Source organism: Pleurodeles waltl, chromosome 12 (genome assembly GCF_031143425.1).
Source record: "Pleurodeles waltl isolate 20211129_DDA chromosome 12, aPleWal1.hap1.20221129, whole genome shotgun sequence".
Lineage (NCBI taxonomy): Eukaryota > Metazoa > Chordata > Amphibia > Caudata > Salamandridae > Pleurodeles > Pleurodeles waltl.
Genome location: NC_090451.1, coordinates 329,049,626 through 329,068,698, shown reverse-complemented (window position 1 = coordinate 329,068,698; position 19,073 = coordinate 329,049,626). Strand labels below are relative to the sequence as shown.

The following is a 19,073-nucleotide window of genomic DNA, read 5'->3' as shown; positions in this document are numbered from 1 at the left end:
GGGTATTGAGCTGTTCTAGTCTGATGTCTGGGTAAAGAGCCATGTCTTCCGTTTTGTGCAGAATTCAAGGACTCAGGTGAAGGTTCTGATGTGATGAGTTTGTTCCAGCACTTGGGCGCGATGTGCTAGATGGCACTGGCCATTGGCCCTGCGGATGTGAGGCATATGAGCAAGCTGGCCAGATGTAGGTTTGTAGTCGGGTGTGAAAATTGATGCAGCTGTTGAGATAAACAGGACCTAGATTTTGCAAGTCTTGTATGAAAAGTGCATATTTGTGGGCAGGGAGCCAGTAAAGATCTTTGAGGCGTATGTTGAGAGCATGAGTGTGAGTCTAGCTGCTGCGTTTTTTATGACCTGAAGTGTTCTGGTCACGTGAGCCATGATGCTGACATAAAACGCACTTCCTAGTCAGGTTTGCTGATGACACTGGCCTCAGTGACTCTTCTAAGTACAGGGAGGCAGAATTCCTATCGCCTGACAGCCGGGACATCTTGTTTGGGGTCAAGGGCAACAAGCTTTTATGTTTATTTTGTCCTTAGGGCACGTGGACCCAACCCCCTGCAGCACAAACCCTTTGGCTGCCAATTTATGGGGAGGGGAACTGTTTGCAGTTGACGTAATAAGTGTGTCCATATGTTAATGCTGTTTGAACTTGTATTTATGGTTCATTAATTGAAAGCCTTCATTATTAGGGTGAGCGCTGTAAATAAATGTTTTAAGGTCACACTGTACTACTGATAGTGAGTGATTCCAGTAACATTTTTTTTTAAAGTGTACATACGTTTTAAAAGTTTAACATGAGACTATGTATGATGCTCCCAGAATGCTCTCTGATTAGATGCAGATGCTTGCTGAAGCTTGTAAGCAGGAGTGATGATTTTTTGCTCTTAAAATAAAATGTTCAGAAAAAATATCTAACTATGATTTTTTATTTCTCGCTACTATGAAATTTTAGGTGCTATTTCTTTGAAGTGCCATTTAGTAAAATGTGTTGATATATGCTAGTATTTCCAAAACATATTCCTAATTTAAAATCAGTGTAACCATTTTCAACAAGATTATGGGAAGCATGAAAATAAACAAGCACTGACAAAGCAGCCGATCCAACATTTTTTGTGTGAGTCTTTTGGTTTTGTCAATGCGTGTCTGGTTTTGACATGCCTTTTGTAACGCTTAAGTGTTGTGGGAGCTGCAAGGCTCTCACCACTGTAACAAACACTGGCAAAAACCAAACAAAAGATTTTGACATTTAAAAGCACACATTTCAACCAGTGGTGCAACAAAGGCCCCACAGCCACCCTCCTGAGGACCCTTCAGCACAGCACTTGCTGTGAGTGAGTCTGGAGAGGTGTCCTCTCCATGTTCTTTGAAGGGGGGCCTCTTCTGTTTCGTTACGCCACTGATTGCCACTGTAGTTCGTGGCACTCAACAAAACTAATTTGTGTGCCAATATGCTCCTTGTGGAAGAGCAGAATACGATCACTCACAATAAAGCCGGCAAAGAGAGAAATAGAGGTTTAATAAAAAAAAAAGTATTTCTTAACGTCAGACCTAATTAGGGAGCTAGGGCCAGATGTAGCAAAGGTTTTTCCCCATTCTGTGTCTATGGGAAAAAGTGTTTGTACATATGGCCCTTAATTCTTAATGAAAGTCACAAAAGTGCACCCATGGTATACATCTTTGAATTCGTGGCTTTCATGAATTCACAAGAAGTAGACCAGGAAATCTTACTCCTACAAAATATTTGTGAACCGTATTTCAGCATGAGCAAATATGCATGTGTAGATTAGCTCATGTGAAAATCTATTGGGTGTTTACAAGTTCACTTTCCCCTCCAACCATTTTTTTCCCAACCCTGGTAGAACTTCTACTTCTGCCATTGTCAGGAGTGAATTTCCAAAGTTTCTCATTATGGGAAAAGATTAGAGACGAGCTGGAGAAAATCCTTAAAACATGAAAGTTAGTAGGTTTGCAGACTCAAAGGCATTCCAAACCTGGAACTATGGCTTACTGCTCCCTCCAGCCCTGGTATGTGGATCTGTGGAAAGGTCGCAAAATAAGGAAATTGCTATAGTAGGGATCGCAATTGCAAGTATTCAAGCCCTACTATAATAGTAGCCCAAGAATAATCAGAGCTCTTTCATAATGAGATTGTTTCCATAATTTGTCGCCGCACTACATGGCACCAAAGAGAAAAGTAGATTTTTTTCACAGAACAAGCAGATTTAAGAAGCAACCTGTCTCATGGACAAGTAGATACTTTTAATAAATTCCACACCCCTGTGAGTAAGTTGATTGAGAGCCCTTTGAGGATCTTTAGGATGTAGAAACAGAAGGAGACAACTACATTAACTGAGTTGGTCATTGAGAGTCGATGGTCTACCACTATACCCATATTCTTGACTTGATTGACTGTGCAGGGTGTTGGTTTGAGAGCTGCTGGCCAAAAGGTAGATTAGGGAATAGTTGTTGCCGAAGAGTACCACTTCTATTTTGTCTGTGTTGCATTGCAGACAGTTGGTCTTCATCTAGGAAGTCATATCAGACATGCATGAGGTGAAGCTGGTCCGGAAGATGGTTGTTTTGTTGGAGAGAGAAAGGATGAACTGGTTGTCGTCTGCGCAAAAGATTGTTGTTTCTGTGGAATCAGACGATGTTTGTGAGCAGTGCCATGTAGTGTGGAGCAGAGAGGTGGTCCTTGGGGCACTCTGCAGATGGGTTTGGCGGTGGCTGAGGTGTGTTGGGGGCCAGGATGACTGATAGGGTGCATCCGAAAGGAAGGAGCATATCCAGCGGATGATGAAGTTGAGTTGTTGAGTATTGGGGTCAAGGTTGTGCAGATGGGGGTGGTCCAGTCCTTTGGTGAAGATGAAGTATGTGCAGGGATCTGACGGAACTCATAAGTGAACAGATTGCATGGTCGCTGCGATGATAGGCCATGAGGTCTTGATGGTGTCTGGAGAGGAAGGCTTCATCTCATCGGGCAGGAGGGCTGCAGTGGTGGATGGGTCCAGCTGGGGGTGGAAATAGTTGTAAATGTTTCAGGTCTTGTGGCTGATATAATGGGACAGCTGGGTACAGAGGTCTTGGGACAGGATGATGGTTATGGGGCTGGCAGTGGGTGATATGACATCCTTTACGATGGCGGCTATTTCTTTCACTTGTTTGTGTTGTTTCAAATGCAGTTGGTTGGTGCTGAATGCTTGGATCTGGTTTGGTGGTACTGGAACCTGAGAGCATACTTTTAGGTGTTTTTGTCTGTTTCACCATGGGTCTCCATCTGCATTCCAGTTGCTTGCAGTGGCGTGTTGTTAGTCTGACTTCTTTCATGTACCATCTCATTAGCGGCCTGGTCCTGGTATTGTTTTTGATCGGGGCTATGATCTTGACGCAGGAGGAGATCCAGATGATGGTGCTGAATCATGAGGTTGCGATGCGGCCTTAGAGCTCTGTGGTCCATTTCTCTTCTGGGATCCTGTTCCAGTTTCTTTGCATGCTTTCAAGAGGTGTCGTTCAACACTGCTGTAGGGTGAACAGGTTGAAGCGGATGAGTGTGTGGTCAGTCCAGGCGAGGTGGTGGGCTTGTTCACTATGATATTGTTGAAGTTGGTGAAGGTAGGGCCTAGGAGATGTCCAGCGGCGTGGGTGGAGTATTTCACTCGGGTGATTCTGAGTGTGGTCATCTTCTCCAGAAGGTTGTGGGTATAAGGGCTGGTGATGTCCATGCCAAGGAGTATGAAGGAGCTGCGATCAAGCACTAGGGGGACTCTATAGACAGAGATTGAGTTGCCGAAGTCTGATCGTGTCAGGCCAGGTGTCCAGTAGAGGAGGCACCTCCCATGGAAATGTGCAGTTAAAACACCAGGAGTTCTAGATGCTCACCGGTGTCTGCACAGGTAATGGAGCAGTGCATGTTTTCTTTAAAATGATGGCTAGTCCTCTTCTGGGTTGGTAGATTGTGCCCTGTCTCATAAACGTTTATCCGTGGTGATGACCGAGGCTATGTTGGGAGCCGAGGGAGTGAGGAACGTGGTGAGAGGTTGTGCATGAGGTCCCAGACTTCAATGGCACATCTGCCGAGCAAGCAGGTGTTGAGGCAGGTCAGGGTGGGCCAGGGGCTCTGTGGTTGTGTGTGGGAAGGTGGGGGGTCTGGTGAGAGGTGTGGGTGAAGGGCCGTGCAGAAGAATGCATCCTCTTTGTTGGCTGGGGAGGCCAAGCTGCAGTTCTGCGAGGAGGGTTCAGGGATTAGAGGGGTGCTGCAGAGTCGCGTCTGAGAATGCAGTGGATGGGTAGAGATCCAGAGGCCCTGGCACTGGGTGTGAGCAAGGCATGGTAGCACATAGACAGGCTGCTATTGGTGCACTTTTGTGCACCCGCCTCATGTACGCTGCGGCTGCTTTGGGGTGGGAGGTGGGGATGGACGAAGAGTTCTAGGGATGGTGCGTAGGGCTGGAGTGAGTGCCACAAAAAGAGAGGCAAGAAAGGAAGCAGAAAACAGAGAGAAATGAAGCAAAAAGCAGAGAGAAAAGAGGCAGAACAGCATAGAAAGCATATGAGAGTCAGTGATGAATAGGCAAAAAGCAAAAGAGCTGAGAGAGTAGAAAGAGTGACACGAAAATGGTAAAGAAGCAAAACGCTTAAGTGCTGAGTAAGAGTGAAAAAAGTGGATAGAGAAGCAAAAGACTATTTTGAGGAAAAGACAAAAGAGCTGAAAAAGGAGGAGTACCAGACAGAGAAGAGAAGCAATGGCACAGGCCAGGGAGCCTTAGGATAGTGTTTGAGCTGTTTCTGCTAGGACAAGGCCTGATTAGATGACTGGGCACATGGAGGTGGGTAGGCAGGGCCAGGCAGTGCTTACTTAATGTATGGCCAGCTGACTCAGGAAATCCTTAGATGAAGAGGTCATGTCTAGAGTGAAAGCTGAATGCCCCCACCCAAGCTTGGAGAGGAATGTGGCTGCAACTCCTGAGAGCCACAGTAAAATGACTACATTCATAGCAAAATTTGTAAAGGATCCTAAAAAGAGTATTGACATATCCTGGCGGGCCTCCCATGATAAACTTCTAGAGATGACAGTCCCCCTTACAAAGATCTTGGACATGTCAGAGGAGGCGAAATAATCTGGTTTGCTTATCTCGCCTAAGATTCTGTTGGGCTAGCCACAATGTACTCTTTTTCTATTAGGGAATGCAAACCGTGCTATGTCTACCGAAAGACACAGGTCCCTACTCATCAAGGTTGACTCAGAGTTTGACATTCTTGCAGAGTCTGAGGCAGATCTGATAGCAGAAAGTGGTCTATTCAGTGACCTCTTCCTCAAGGAACTGGACAACTATTTATCCACCCTCAATTCCTTGAACCTCTGTAAAAAAAAAAAAAAATCTTTGTCCAAAAGGTTTTTGGCTGGGCTAGCTGAGGGTGAGGATGCTCTGTTAGCCGGTTCCTGTCCCAAACAAGGTCGACCACTGTGCTATGTACAATGGTAAGACCATACCCAGTTTGGATTTCTTTTCCCATCCTGAGGAGCAAATAGGAGATGTGGCTTTGGAGGATCCATCAGAGGCACCAACACTGAAGGTAGTATTTACTCCTAAGTCTCATCTCTTCCTTTGTAAGAGTTGGGGGATGTTTACTAATAGCAACTCTTTTGTTATATATCTGTACTGTGTATATTATGCATAGTAAAAAAATCTGTGACATCTATATGAGCAAATTAAGTGTATACTCAGAATTGAAAACATTAGACTGAAGATTTGATAATTGTTTTTACTTTGGAAAAAAGCTGTGAAAGTTAAAGAATGCATGTCATTGCTATAGTCTATATTGTTGAAATTGGGTACAATAATACTTTCTTCCTAAATGTTATTTTCCTAATGAATGTGACTTAAATATTTTCCTGCCTATATTTTACTTGTATCATGGATTAAGAGCTTTATCCTAAGCCACTGGCCTCATTTACTTGAAATTGCACATTGCAGGACACTGGGTAGAGCTAACACCCCTTCTTTGAATAATGAACAGTGTCTGAGAATCAAAAATAAAAACGTGCTCCACCCTAGTGTGCAGTCAAAGGGGTGATTTTTTTTGGTGCTCATACCTTCTGCACAGACTGACGCTTAAAAGTCCTATATATATTTTGATTAAATCACAATACAGTATTTGGGATATTTTGTACAGACAAATTGGAAAATCCAAGTGCATAAAAGCTTACCTCAATGAATGAAAATCTACTTGAGACTGAAAAAGCACGTTCCTCAGTTTAAGAACGGGTATGTTCAAGCGGCCCGTGGGATCAGATGCCGAAGGGATTTCATTCTGTGCGAGAGTAATGGTATGTGTAATTGGTGTGCAAAGGCTAATACTTGGGAGCTGCGGACAATATAAAAATAAAAAGGTTGAAAGTAGTTTTAAAATACCTTTGGTCTCCAAATGCGTTGAAACCGTTCCTAGGTGAAACAGAATCTTTAACAGAGTAAACCGTGCGTTTGACTGCTTACTGAAGGTTATGAGCGCATCAGCAAAAATGAGGTGTATTTGTGTTGCAATGAGGATAACATTGTGCCGGAAGTCTTCTTTCATAATAAGGAATCTGGTGCATATTTAGAAACATCTGAGCTCTAAAAAAAAAAAAAAAAAAAATGTTTTGCCCCTTTCAACGAAGATGCCTAAAGAAGTCCTCATATTTGAAAGGTTGGTCCTATCCCTGATAAATCAGAGACAAGAGTGACCTACCGTACAGAGTTTTCTATCTTCTTGAAGAAAGGCTCAAAATGAATTCAATAACAGTAATTCTATTGTGATGTAGCAGACAGACAAGGGTGGAACAGTTGTTGTTTGGGATAAAGAAAAATATCTGGCAAGGGGACATCAACAATTTTATGCCCAATAATTATCTCCAAAGATCTTTGGTGACCCCTACCCCTGAGATTAGACTCATGTTTTCAGATTCTCCAAAAAGGTCTTGAATATGGATTTATTTGAGCCAAAGAATTTCAGTTTCTTAAAAATAGGTCACCCTGCATTATGGTTCTGTATTTCCTCCCAAAAGTTAATAAAGAACTTCAACATCCTCTAGTTCGACCAATTATATCTGGCTGTAATTCTATGTTGGAACCTCTCTCCAAGTACATGGATACCTTTCTGTATTCATTTATACCTGAAGAGAAATCATTTATTCATGATACCACTTAATTAATAAAGTGGAACTCCTTCCTTTATACTAATATTCCTCAGGATTAAGCTCTAGAAGTGATAGAATTTAGTTGGATAAAAAAACATGGCCACACCATCTACCCAGTCAGTTCATTATAGCTTTTGCTAAAACCGCTCTAAAAGGACTTTTGCTTCCTGTTTAACCACAAATTCTTTTTGCAAGTTAGTAGCCTTGCTATGGAGTATTGTTTGCTCCAGAGACAGCCATACTTTTTGTGGCTCAATCTGAGGAAAGATTTGTATATAATGACAAACCATTTCTTGAGCATTGTTCCCTTTGGATAAGATATATTGATGATATATTTTGTATTTGAACAGGTGATGATTCTTTCATAAATCATCTTTTTTGAATGATTCAGCCACAGAATACCAGACACCAAGTTAAGCTTGTTAAAAGGAAAAGCACCTCTCTATGTTCTGGGTACCAATATTTTGTGCATAACAATACTCTGTGCACTTTCCTGGACATAAAACCTACGGACAAATTATTTCTTTTAGTTACAATAGCTTCCATCCCAGAAGCGTATGAGACAATCTGCGTTATGGGCAATTTCTACACATTTGCCATAACTGTTCCACCTGTAATGATATGTGAGTTTTGACCACTGACTCCATGTTGCACTTAGCCTAGCAGCACACCATCACGTTAGCGACCACCAGCTTCATTTTGCCTATTGACTTTATTTTAGCATTAGCCATTGCTACGTTAAAAGCTGTAAGTAGTTATCAACATTGTACAATGTGCACGTTTTTATTTTTTCGTGATCTTTCCCACCAAGGATTTAGGCTGATAAGAATGTACTAAGATGGCAGGCAACGGTCTTGTTTTGCGTTGGGATTGTAGCCAAGTCCTGACGTGTTAGTTTCAAAGCTGGCCTAAAGCAATCAGCATTTTTTTTTAAAATAAATAAACTTTTGCAGAGAGAGGGAGGTTCTAGAATTTTCCTATCTTGTTTGTTCAAAGTATAAGAGGCCTAGACCAGGTGGACCGGGGACTGAGAGTGTTTGTAGATCTCAGGCATACCCAGGACGCTGGGGTTTGTCATCCTTCTCGGGAGGATAATTGATCTCTCTCTCCTCGATCGATTCTGGGATCTAGTGATCTGATGCTGAATAGGAGGGAGATGAAGCAGTTGGGCCCTTGCCTCATGGTGATGCATATTTTTTAATTCATTATTTGGTTTGCATTATAATATAGATACATATATTTGCTGTGTATATTGCAGTGGAGAATAATTTGTACATGTTTTCATTTAATTGCTGTGACCATTCTTAAACGTGTGCTTTCAGCATGCTAATCTCCTTTTAGGAGCCTTGCGAAGTGAGATAATAAATGTCTTCTTTGGATTCAGAAGCACATTCGAGAGATTTATGTCAGTGCATGAGTGTCAGCTCGGTCATTAGTAAAGCAAAACACCACCAAAGATGATTATTTCTATTATGCAGGTAGTTTGTCAACACACATTTTTGGAGAAAGGGTATCCAAAAAACCTCATCAAAAATGCCTTATGAACACCTTTGGTTTACTCCATGGGAATTTGTACTTGAAAAACAATATAAGAAATAGTCCAACAAAAGTATCTGCATTTCCTCTTTCTACCAAAGCACAAACCATTTTAAAAGAAAAATCAACCGAAATTGGCACATTTTACCTAACCTAGAATGCAAATCCTAGAGACCTCTTTTGGTATTGCAAAATAATCAAAATATCAGAAACCACCTTGTCAGAGCCACTTTTGTCTCGAAATCATCTAAATATGAGACTTTGAGAGAGAATCTGTTTCTCTGCAATATTTGGGAGGAAAAAAGGTATACCTTAGAATTACTGCAAATGCAATGAAAATGAGGAAATCCAACACGAACTGACAGAAATTGGATAAAAGTACACTACAGGGGAAAAACATCGGGGATAATCTGAAACCAAACACAGGACAAACATGACCCTGAAAGTCATATTATCTATATTTCAGAGATCTTGTTTATTCCTGTTATAACAGTGTTAAACAGAAGGATTACGCTCACCTCTCTTAAATGATACAGCTTCCAAATCACCCCCTCTATGATTTAAGGTGATTACGCCATGTACAGTCCTCCTGATGTCATCTGCACCATAAGAGTGCGATTCAAAATGATTCACTAAAGGGGCAGTTTATTTGTTGCATCTGATGTGAGATCTTTGTTCTATGTTCCCATGACGGACTTTATTGTTTGTTTTTTCCGATATATAATTTATCATAGGGACACAAAATGCTTTAGACCACATTCTACATTTCCCATCGCTGATTGTAATTAAGTTCTGCCCCTTACCCTTCTTTACCATGTGACCGTTTCTACACCAGGGTCCACACTTCTCATTCCAAATCCACTTTTTTTTTAAATGTATGACCCGTATTTTAATGAAACATGCTTCTTCATTAAACTACATTTCCCATCTTTGATTGGTAGTAAGGTCTGTCCCATTGGCCCATTTAAGCTCTTGTCTAATAGCGCACATGTGCTGTTGCTGCATAAGTGTTGTATACAGAAAAAAGGGCTTGGAGCCCGCCAGTTATTTACCATTTGTTGGCGTACTTGTCATTCTTTTTGGCTGCCTCCCAATTGGCCAATATATGTTGCAAATCACTTCCTTTTATTTTTCCGGAGCATGGGCCTAGTACCAATTGATTTCATGCTTGCCCTATGATTCAGGTTACCTTTTTCATTCTTCAAGCAGTCCAGTCACATGCTTCAGGCCAGGCTGCCACTAAGCAGCATAACGTTTTTGTACACATCCATGCCTTTTCAAACACAAAGTATGTGGCTTTTTAAAGTGCCTCAATTTTGGGCAGTGCTGCAGTTAATCAATTTCTCCTTAAAACCTGTGCCTGTGTTTTTATTCTTAAATGTATTCCACTGGGTCCCCACTCTACCTCATTACCCTTCAGTCTACCCCACTACACTCCCATTTACCGCAGTCTACGCCACTCAGCTCCACCCTAATCTATCCCACTCTACCCCACTGCAATTTAATCCACAGCACTCTACTGTAATCTGACCCACTTCACTCCATTCTACTGCAGTCTACTTCACCCCACTCCAGTCTGCTCCAATTTACTCCACTCCATTCTACCCCATGCATGACATGAGTTAAATAGCTTGGCCGAGGACCATGGTAAGTCTGAGCTCGGTAGCAAATAAAGTGGATGTTAACGTGCTGCTGACGGTGTCGCTTCTGAAGCTATTTAACTCATGCCGTGCTATCTTGCAAACTTCATTGACCTCGGATATTTACCACGCAATCTGATAATTTTAAAAGTTGGAGCCTTGAAAAAGTCAGGTTTGACGAAACACGTGTCGGCTGTTGTTTTCCGAATGTATTGGCTCTTTGACATCAAACTTACTTCTGCCTTACTGAAACAAAGGATCTGTTTTTCCGAGACGACATAGAGGAATAAAGTGAAATCTTCACACACCTGTGATGTGCCGTTGTTTCTTTTCTTCTTATACACAGACTGTGGCCTTTTCAGGCGACAACCTTCGCACCCTGTGGCTGGGTGACAAACCACTTGGGCACTCCGTCCTTCAACAGAGACTTTACCGCCATGGACTTTCTATTTACATGCTAGCTTAAAACCCTGGAAGTGTGCACCATCTTTACACAGCCACTCTGTTTGTTGTTATTTGTGTGTTTATATTTTAAAACTACTTTCGACCAAAATCTGACTCCCTAGTGTCCCTTGAACGTATCTGCTCATTCACTGAGGATTCAGATTTTTCAGTCTTCGGCGTATTTTCATTCCTTCAAGGTATGACTCTTTTCATTAATCTATAGGACTTTGAAGCTTCTATCCATGTGGAAGGTATGAACACCAAAAAAAACTCCCATTTCATTACGCACTGGGGTGGAGCACATTTTAGGTTTCGCCTGCACAGCACTTGCACTGTGCTTGAAAAATTTCATGTATTTAAATTAGTAAAAAATCTTAAAAGGGGCTCAGAGCCCGCCAATTACGTTTACCTACATGCCTAGAAAAATCATTAAAATGTTACTAGACCTGCAGGTCGAGTAGCTTGAGTAATCTACTCGACCTAACTGTAATGTACTTGACCCGGAAACAGGTCTCAAATTGTGTGATCCTAGGCAAATATTGTATTTTACAGGCTCCTTTTTCTACATTCTCACATATGAGAGTACCTTCAAATATGTGAGTTCAGCATTTCTGCTGTAAAAAACAAACAAAAAACCCTCTTTTGTTTGATTAAATACACTAAACGTTTGCCCCATGTATAATCTAGCCCACATATAGGGTACACATCATCCATGCATGACTTGCCTCTTAGTTTACTAATAGCTTTGCCATCAGGGCAGGAGTGTTTCTCAGTTTATGTTTAAACACTCACTTATAATAAATATATTACTAAAGCATGATGTGGTAACGCTCTGTCATTTACAGACAGTAAATTTCCGAGAAATGTCCAAAACCCTTCCCGCTAACTTGCATCTTTACTGATAAAACTATATAGTGTATTAACAATCTGTGAAAATTGGGTTTCAGAAAACATTTATCATTTGCACATCACCAAGTAAAGTTGTGACCGGGCGTCCCCGGCAGCTGCGGCTCGACATGACGTATCGGACCAGGCCGATACGTCATGTCCGCGTCTCCCCGTTGCCGGGGCGACGCGATACGAGCGAGGCAGGGGGAGGGCCGTTGCCTGGGAAACCGGATGGATTTCCCGGCGCGGCGTAAAAAAAAGGGAAGACGGCACCGGAACAAGGAAGGAGGGGCAGGAGAGGAGAGCCGAGGAGAAGAGACCGGAGGAGCAGGAGAAGAGACCAGAGGAGCAGGAGAGGAGAGCCCAGGAGAAGGAGCAGGAGGGAGAACCCAGGAGAAGGTGCAGGAGAGGAGAGCCCAGGAGAGGAGAGCCCAGGAGAAGGAGCAGGAGAGGAGAGCCCAGGAGAAGGAGCAGGAGAGGAGAGCCCAGGAGAAGGAGCAGGAGAGGAGTGCCCAGGAGAGGAGACCGGAGGAGCAGGAGAGGAGAGCCCAGGAGAGGGAGACCTCAGAAAAGACCGCAGGAGAAGAAACCGCAGCAGAGGAACGCCGCAACGCCAGCCACGACCCAGGAGGGTCGTGGCTCACCAAGGTACGGTCCTTGTGGACCAAAACAAAGGCCATATCAGACTAGGGAGGGGGGGGGGAAAGGGAATATAGAGGAGGAAAGGGAGGGAACCGAAAGGGGCACGATAACGAGCACATATGAGCACCCCACAAATCTATAACTAGAGATTGAGAGCACTTATTCCCCAACTCCGCACAGACACCCACCCCTCCTTATCATTCCTACCCATACCCAGACAAGACTGCAGAGAAAGACTGAAATAACCTTGGTTAAACCCCATACTTACCCGGGTGTTGTTTTCCTTTGTTTTCCGGTTTCCGGGAATCCACCTGAGGGGACCCGCCAGAAGTCACCCTGGAAAAGAAACAAGAAACATTGAGACTAAATCAACAATACAGGAAACTGAACAACAACACCGAAAACCCTAAGGAAACCCCGCCCGCCTGGTTATATACTTCAAGTTTTTTTTGTATTCGACCTTAATCTTAGAATAAATCCCACCATAAACTAAACGCATATCTCGTCATCATTTGTATATTGTTCGATCTGTCACAAAAGTGTTCTGACTTTTTTCATTCTATTAAAATATTTTTTTCATCACACAGAAGTAGAATAAATGGTCTTTCAAAGCTACTGAAATATATTTAGAAATGTTTGTAAAGTTGACTTATTTATATAAATCTTGTGCATTAGGAAAAACCTGATACCAAAAGCCTTTCATTTCACATAGGTCAGACAGTTCACCTTACAAAATCCTGGAACTCTGCAGTCACAAGGATAAGTATTTACATTGCAAGAAGACAAATTGACTTTTGACCTTTGTCTCTGATCACAGAGCAAATGTGACAAGAATAAGATTTAAAGGCATCTTAATTGCTAATTCAGTTTCTGACTGAACAGAACACCTGTTCTTTGTGCCAGAAGGGTGTAATGGAATCTAAAAATAGCTCAACCTCATAAAATAAAACTTGCCATAGTGAGTGGTCCAGTTGATTTTGTCCAGCCCTTACCTACCATTGGCTAGTTCCTACATGGCTCCTACATCCCTTTACTTACCATTGGCTGGCTCGTATGTGGCTCTCACATCACTCCCATTTCCTTCCTCCTCACCTCTGTCTTTTCTTTTCTCTGATTCAAGTCATTTTTGTCCTGCCATGGAGTCTGGACCAAGTACTGTTCCGGTGGGTAGTGTCCTTCCAGTGACTGCAGGTACTGTTTTGTTACTTTTCAACATGATTTTCATTGGATAGGTGTCTCTACAGTCATCTTGCAACCCCTGCACTGGTTTCAGTCCTTCTCCTTCCTTCCTGTTTCAACCAACGCCACTCACCCCTCTCAATGCGTTTTCCCACCGTCTTCGCCCATCTTGCTTCACTCCCCCAAACCCTTCTGCTGTTTTGTTTATTATTTAAATGTTGTAGGTTACCTCTCCTCTGTTTTACTTGTTCTTTTTTTAGATTTACACAGTAAACATTTTCAGAGCTTGGCTCGGGCATGGGCTCTAAGAGCTGATCCAGACCCTTTGCTCGGCTCTGTCTTGCCCTGGTAATTTGTTGGCCTGGCCTGTCCAGCTCTACATATATGTACTGTAAAGTAAACAAACCAGTTTAACTCTGTTGTCGCTTTCATAAGTTACAAACTTTCCGGGCAATAATGTATATATTCTTGTCTCTAACTCTGATCTGCTCCGAGGAACCTCTTTTCCCGGAACTAGAAGTGCTTGGCTCATGTGGAAGGAGGAGCAGCGGGCTGTGTGACCTACACTGCCTGTCTCATTCTGAGGGGAGGGAATTAATGAAAGATGCACCATGTGAATGCTTTACTCCCACCCCTTCTATGAAAGCATGCTGCACAGGCATCTGCTAAATGATCCTGTGTTACGTATGACACCTTCAGTCAGTCTGAACCTGTTAGCAAAGCACACTTTGCATTCTGGGATTTGCGGTTTGTCATTTAACACTGTAATGACTCAAAATCCAAGCATTTACAAAGATCTGGGCAAAACAAAACGAAACTGACTGAGGATCCAACTCATGATATGGGAAAAACAGGTGGTAAGCCCAGTAACTCTATAAAACAGGGTAATTATGTATAAACTGAGACAGCTTTCCTTTGAGAAAACTTTGAATTCCTTGCACGCAGCGCTGTGCGCTCACCGAAAGAAACACTGAAATTCACACTCAGGCACAAATGCTCAATCACTTGCATCCACAAGCGCTCTTCCAGTCTCTGTGCAAATATATTTCCATAAAAATACCAGTGAATTGATGCCTTAATAATTTGATGATGCACAGTCTTAGAACTGAAGTAGCCAACATGTGTTTAGCGGAATCTCTGCTTCTTCAGGGCTAAAAAAGTGACAGAAAATGACTGAAAGATCAAAACAATAAAGAAAGAAAGACATAAGAATTGAAAAAAACCATAATGTACAGAGATATGAGTAGTCTGTATAATGTTTATTGAGATCAGTTACCACACCAAATTATATTACAAGAAGGTAATACTGACTACGTAATTCACAAAATGAGACAAGATGTCACCCAAACCCAACCAACAAATAATGAGAAAACAAGTCAAAAACTGAAGATGAAAAAAGCCTGAAATAAGAACAAATAAACCCCAGAGAAAAACACGTTGCAGATAAACACCATATCACCCAACAGTAGAGAAAGTAATCATAAACATCTGTGTGTGTGTCAATCACTTCGACACACAATGCCACTCAATAAAATCTCAACACCATCCGGGTGGCCTCCAGTTCTCAAATTTACATAGAAGGAATATAAAAAGGTAAACTTACCAAATCTGAATTTACATACAAACAAATAAGTGTTTTCACCAATTACTGTTTATAGATCAGTGCAGACATCATCAAACTCCAGTAAATAATGCGTCCAAACATGCATGCGCATATCCCTCTAGTTACCTGCCAAAGAGCAATAAAGAGACGAATATTTAAAAACATATAATACATAGGTTTTCTTCCTGATGAGTCACTAACTAATCTAACATAAACATCATGAGTTACAAAGAACCATTTATACTGGGTACAAATCGTAATAAAAGGCCAACAGCAAAGTAAAGACTACACATCAGACAGGTGGGTGAGTGCGCGGGCCATTTCTCAGTTTACCCACTCTTCTATGTTAAAATGACATGTTTACAATGCCTTGGCCATTGCAGATTGCCTGAGGAGGCCTGTGGCTGTGTTCCTGGTGGATAGTGATAGGGCATTTGATTCTTTCAGCTGGGATTACCTATTTGTTCTTCTCCAGAGGCTGAATTTTGACCCAAATTCCTCTCCTATGTCCATCTATTGTATGCCGACTTATTAGCGACAGTTATGGTTGCTAATTCCTTATCACATCCATTCCCGATTCATAGAGGGAAGCGAAAGGGGTGCCCTCTATCCTCACTGCTTTTGGACTGGGCTTTGGTGGTGTCTTGTGAGGCAGCAATTTCTTTCTCCTGCCTCTGCTTGATACTAAATTACATTCACAGGGCTTACCATACGAGACACCATCTGTGGTGTGTGGGTATGAGCGCGTCACTGACATGTCTCCGCTGCAGGGCAAAGGAGGATACCTTCATTCATCCAGTATGGAGCTGCACAACGCTGGATCGCCTGCCCGTGAGAGGTCCTCTCATAGACTATCCCACTGGACCTCATACTTATCCTCCTCTACAGTACAGAGGTCATGCGGGGGGGACACAGATAAAACCAGATAAAAACGACTACTCCTTCGGCCCTAACACTTGCTAAAAGGGACGTAGTCGGGGCAGCCCTCTCCTCTCTTGCGGTGTGAAAAAGAGATGTTGATCATTGCATGGGGATAAAAGTTGTGGTATATCTGGCAAGGGGATGTTCCCAAAAGCACTTTACATTTTTAGGCAGTTTGGCAGAAGTGGGCAGATTAAAGGGGTATTGTTTGGGAACCTGTTCACCCTGTCAGCTCATGTCTTGATGAAGAAATTTGGAGCTATGGAACTGGAAATCCGGGAAATGGCTCACATGATTGATAATAAAGGTGTTGCGGGAAATGTGGGATAGAATGGGTAAGTTACTTGTTCATGTTAATGGGCATGCTGATTTCAATATCCCGTATATAATTATTGACCAGCACAACCTTGTCTATTAGCTAAAACCTTATAACATTTGTTAGGAAAAAAAGAGCTTTGGATGTTGTAACCGTTGGTCTTTCAGGTAGATGTACACCCAACATGGAGTCACATTTTTAATTTTCAGAAGGAAATAACTCCAATACCAGTGTTATTTATTTCCCTAAATTTAAATAATCCCTGACAATATGACAGGCCAAATGTATTAAGGGTTATGAAGCCATGACAGAGGACATCCAGAAGTTAAGCAATTGCTCATGACCATAAAAGGCCTTTCAAGACAGTGTCCTCCCCCGCCATAGCCAGATGGGCTAAATGAATATTGCAGAAAGAGGGGGTAGGCATATCTAGATTGGTTCGCACTCAGAGGTGTTATGGCATCCAAGGCGTTCTCTCTGGATGCTCAGTTCTAGGATGTCATAAAGACGGCAGACTGGTCATCTGATTCTATTTCCAAATTGTTCTATTTTAAGCCAGTGAAAAGAGTGGCTTCATTAGTAATCCATTAATTTTAAACTAGCGTACTCTGTCCCTCCTGTTTTGCTGGAGAATATAAAATGTCCTAGCTAATGTTACCGCACGTTTTCATTACTATTAAGGACACGTAGGCAAGGATGATCTCAACTGACAGATGATATACAGGCATATCTGTTTGACCCAAATCCAAAGAAGCTAAATGAGTAAGTATGATTTAAGGTCTCCTGTGAGAGTGATAGATTTGTATAGATTTAAATACTTTGTAATCATTCATTTAAGTAATAGTACTACTCTGTAAGGTATACACGTATTGTGATATAAAGCTTAGGAACTGTAGTATTAAACTCTACTAGTAGAAAAACGAAGTTGTCAGGAAGAGGATGGGAGCCTAAACAGGAAGGAATATATACAGAGATGGCATGCTATTGGTTGTTGTGGACTACCTTTTCCCGTAGTGTGTTGTTTTCTGAGAAGGGCTGTAGTGCCAGTTATAGTCAATAAAGCAAGGGGAGAGAGCAGCACAATCCTCGCCTCCATGGCCCTAACAGCTAAGAATATTTTCCATTCAAGCAGAGATTAAAAAACAGATAAACATAGTGTTTAATCTGGAGTATTGGAGGAAGGCACTGGCTAACTAGAAGAATCACTTCATTGAAAAAGACACCACCAATATCCTGTCATCTGCTTGTATTCCACACGGTCTGAGATGTTTCGAGTTTTTGAATGCACACTGTAAGGAGCAAACCATTGTAGAACAGTAGGGATGAGAAGGAGGTGGGGAAGCGAAACACAGTAATTTAGGATAAATACCGGTGTAATATAAGGCCTCCGATAAGGGCAGACACGGGGAACAGTAATGCAAGTTAAATGGGAGTCTCTTGAAAAGGAGAAAACATTGTGTGAATAGTTCTCATTATAAGACATACTCTGCACATATTACAACAGCACGCCGTTGCCATATCTAAGTATAACACTGCATTAACAATTATATAACAAGGACACACCGTTCCCGACAACGGAAGCGGGGCATGGAGGTCATGCGTCATCAATCATGTTTGCTTTCTCAGTCAGGGTGACTTTACAGCCGTATCTCTGAATGTTTACTCACATGACAAAATAGTTTTTGTGATGCTACTTCCTTGTGCCCCAGACTATAGAAGTCGGGATGCGTTATTTGTAAGTTAGCTTTTTACTTCTATTTTTATATAAAACACAGAGAAGTGTTATGGCGAAAAAGATAACAATCAGTAGCCACTACTTGTGACATTTAATTGACTGTAATGACGTTTGTAGAAATGGAAACCCGAGGATTTGCCTGCAATTTGCGTACCTGCTGCTATTCGGCGATTTTATTAGAGGAAAATAACCTTACTGTAAAACGATCCGGTAAACCCCTACACTTCTAAGAACGAAAGTGTTTCCTGAGAACAGCCGCTGAACTCGGTGTCTGACGCATGATCCCCTCCCTCCCGTGGGCAAGGCAAGTGAGCAGGCTTCTCAATATAAAGTGCATGACACATTTGGTGTGATTATACGAGCTGGCATTTCGAGTTTATTAGTCATCTTCCTCAAAATACACAGACCTGTTTAGAAAAGCTTAGATTTTCGGACAGCAATGCTTTCATTTTTCATGAGGTGTGTTATGTTTTATGCTTTGCCAAGCTTATGCATACGTATTATTGAGAGCCGAGCAAGGTTCTCTGAAGGGAATATGGAATGCAGAACACTAATGTTATTGTGGTTTGAAAAGGGAGAGTTGGAGCTGGGCGGGAAAAGAGACAACTACTCAGGGTAGTTGTGGAAATAAAGCTTCTTTTTACTAACACAAAACCGGCTCCTATGTGTGGGTGTGTATAACCAGAGCAAGGTGATGGAAGGCGAAACGAACTATTTTAATCGTGTAATGTTGCCTTATTTTTTATCTTTTCATTTAAAACACACACACTCACTCAAACGCACACATACAGACTTTAAATATATTCACTGGTTTAAAAAACAACCAAAACTGTTCAAACCTGAGTTATGGTTCTGGCTCAAATGCGTAAAAGGACTGACATTGTACAGATATTACTATGAAGTCACACAACCCGCACCAGAAGTACAGGGAGTGCAGAATTATTAGGCAAGTTGTATTTTTGAGGATTAATTTTATTATTGAACAACAA

The 19,073-nt window shown here is 42.0% G+C and overlaps 1 protein-coding gene across 5 annotated transcripts in view; it reads left to right on the top strand.

Moving 5' to 3' along the window:
• The window catches only part of CYLD (CYLD lysine 63 deubiquitinase), a 381,887-nt gene that overhangs the window by 17,146 nt on the left and 345,668 nt on the right, over positions 1 to 19,073 (top strand). Inside the window, exon 1 of one of the 5 annotated variants that reach the window (XM_069216433.1) lies at positions 6,200 to 6,331. The exons of the other annotated variants lie outside the window; for them this stretch is intronic. The gene's annotated coding sequence lies outside the window, so the exon portion shown is untranslated. Of the gene's footprint in view, positions 1 to 6,199; positions 6,332 to 19,073 lie in introns of those variants that run through there. 5 annotated transcript variants of the gene reach the window in all.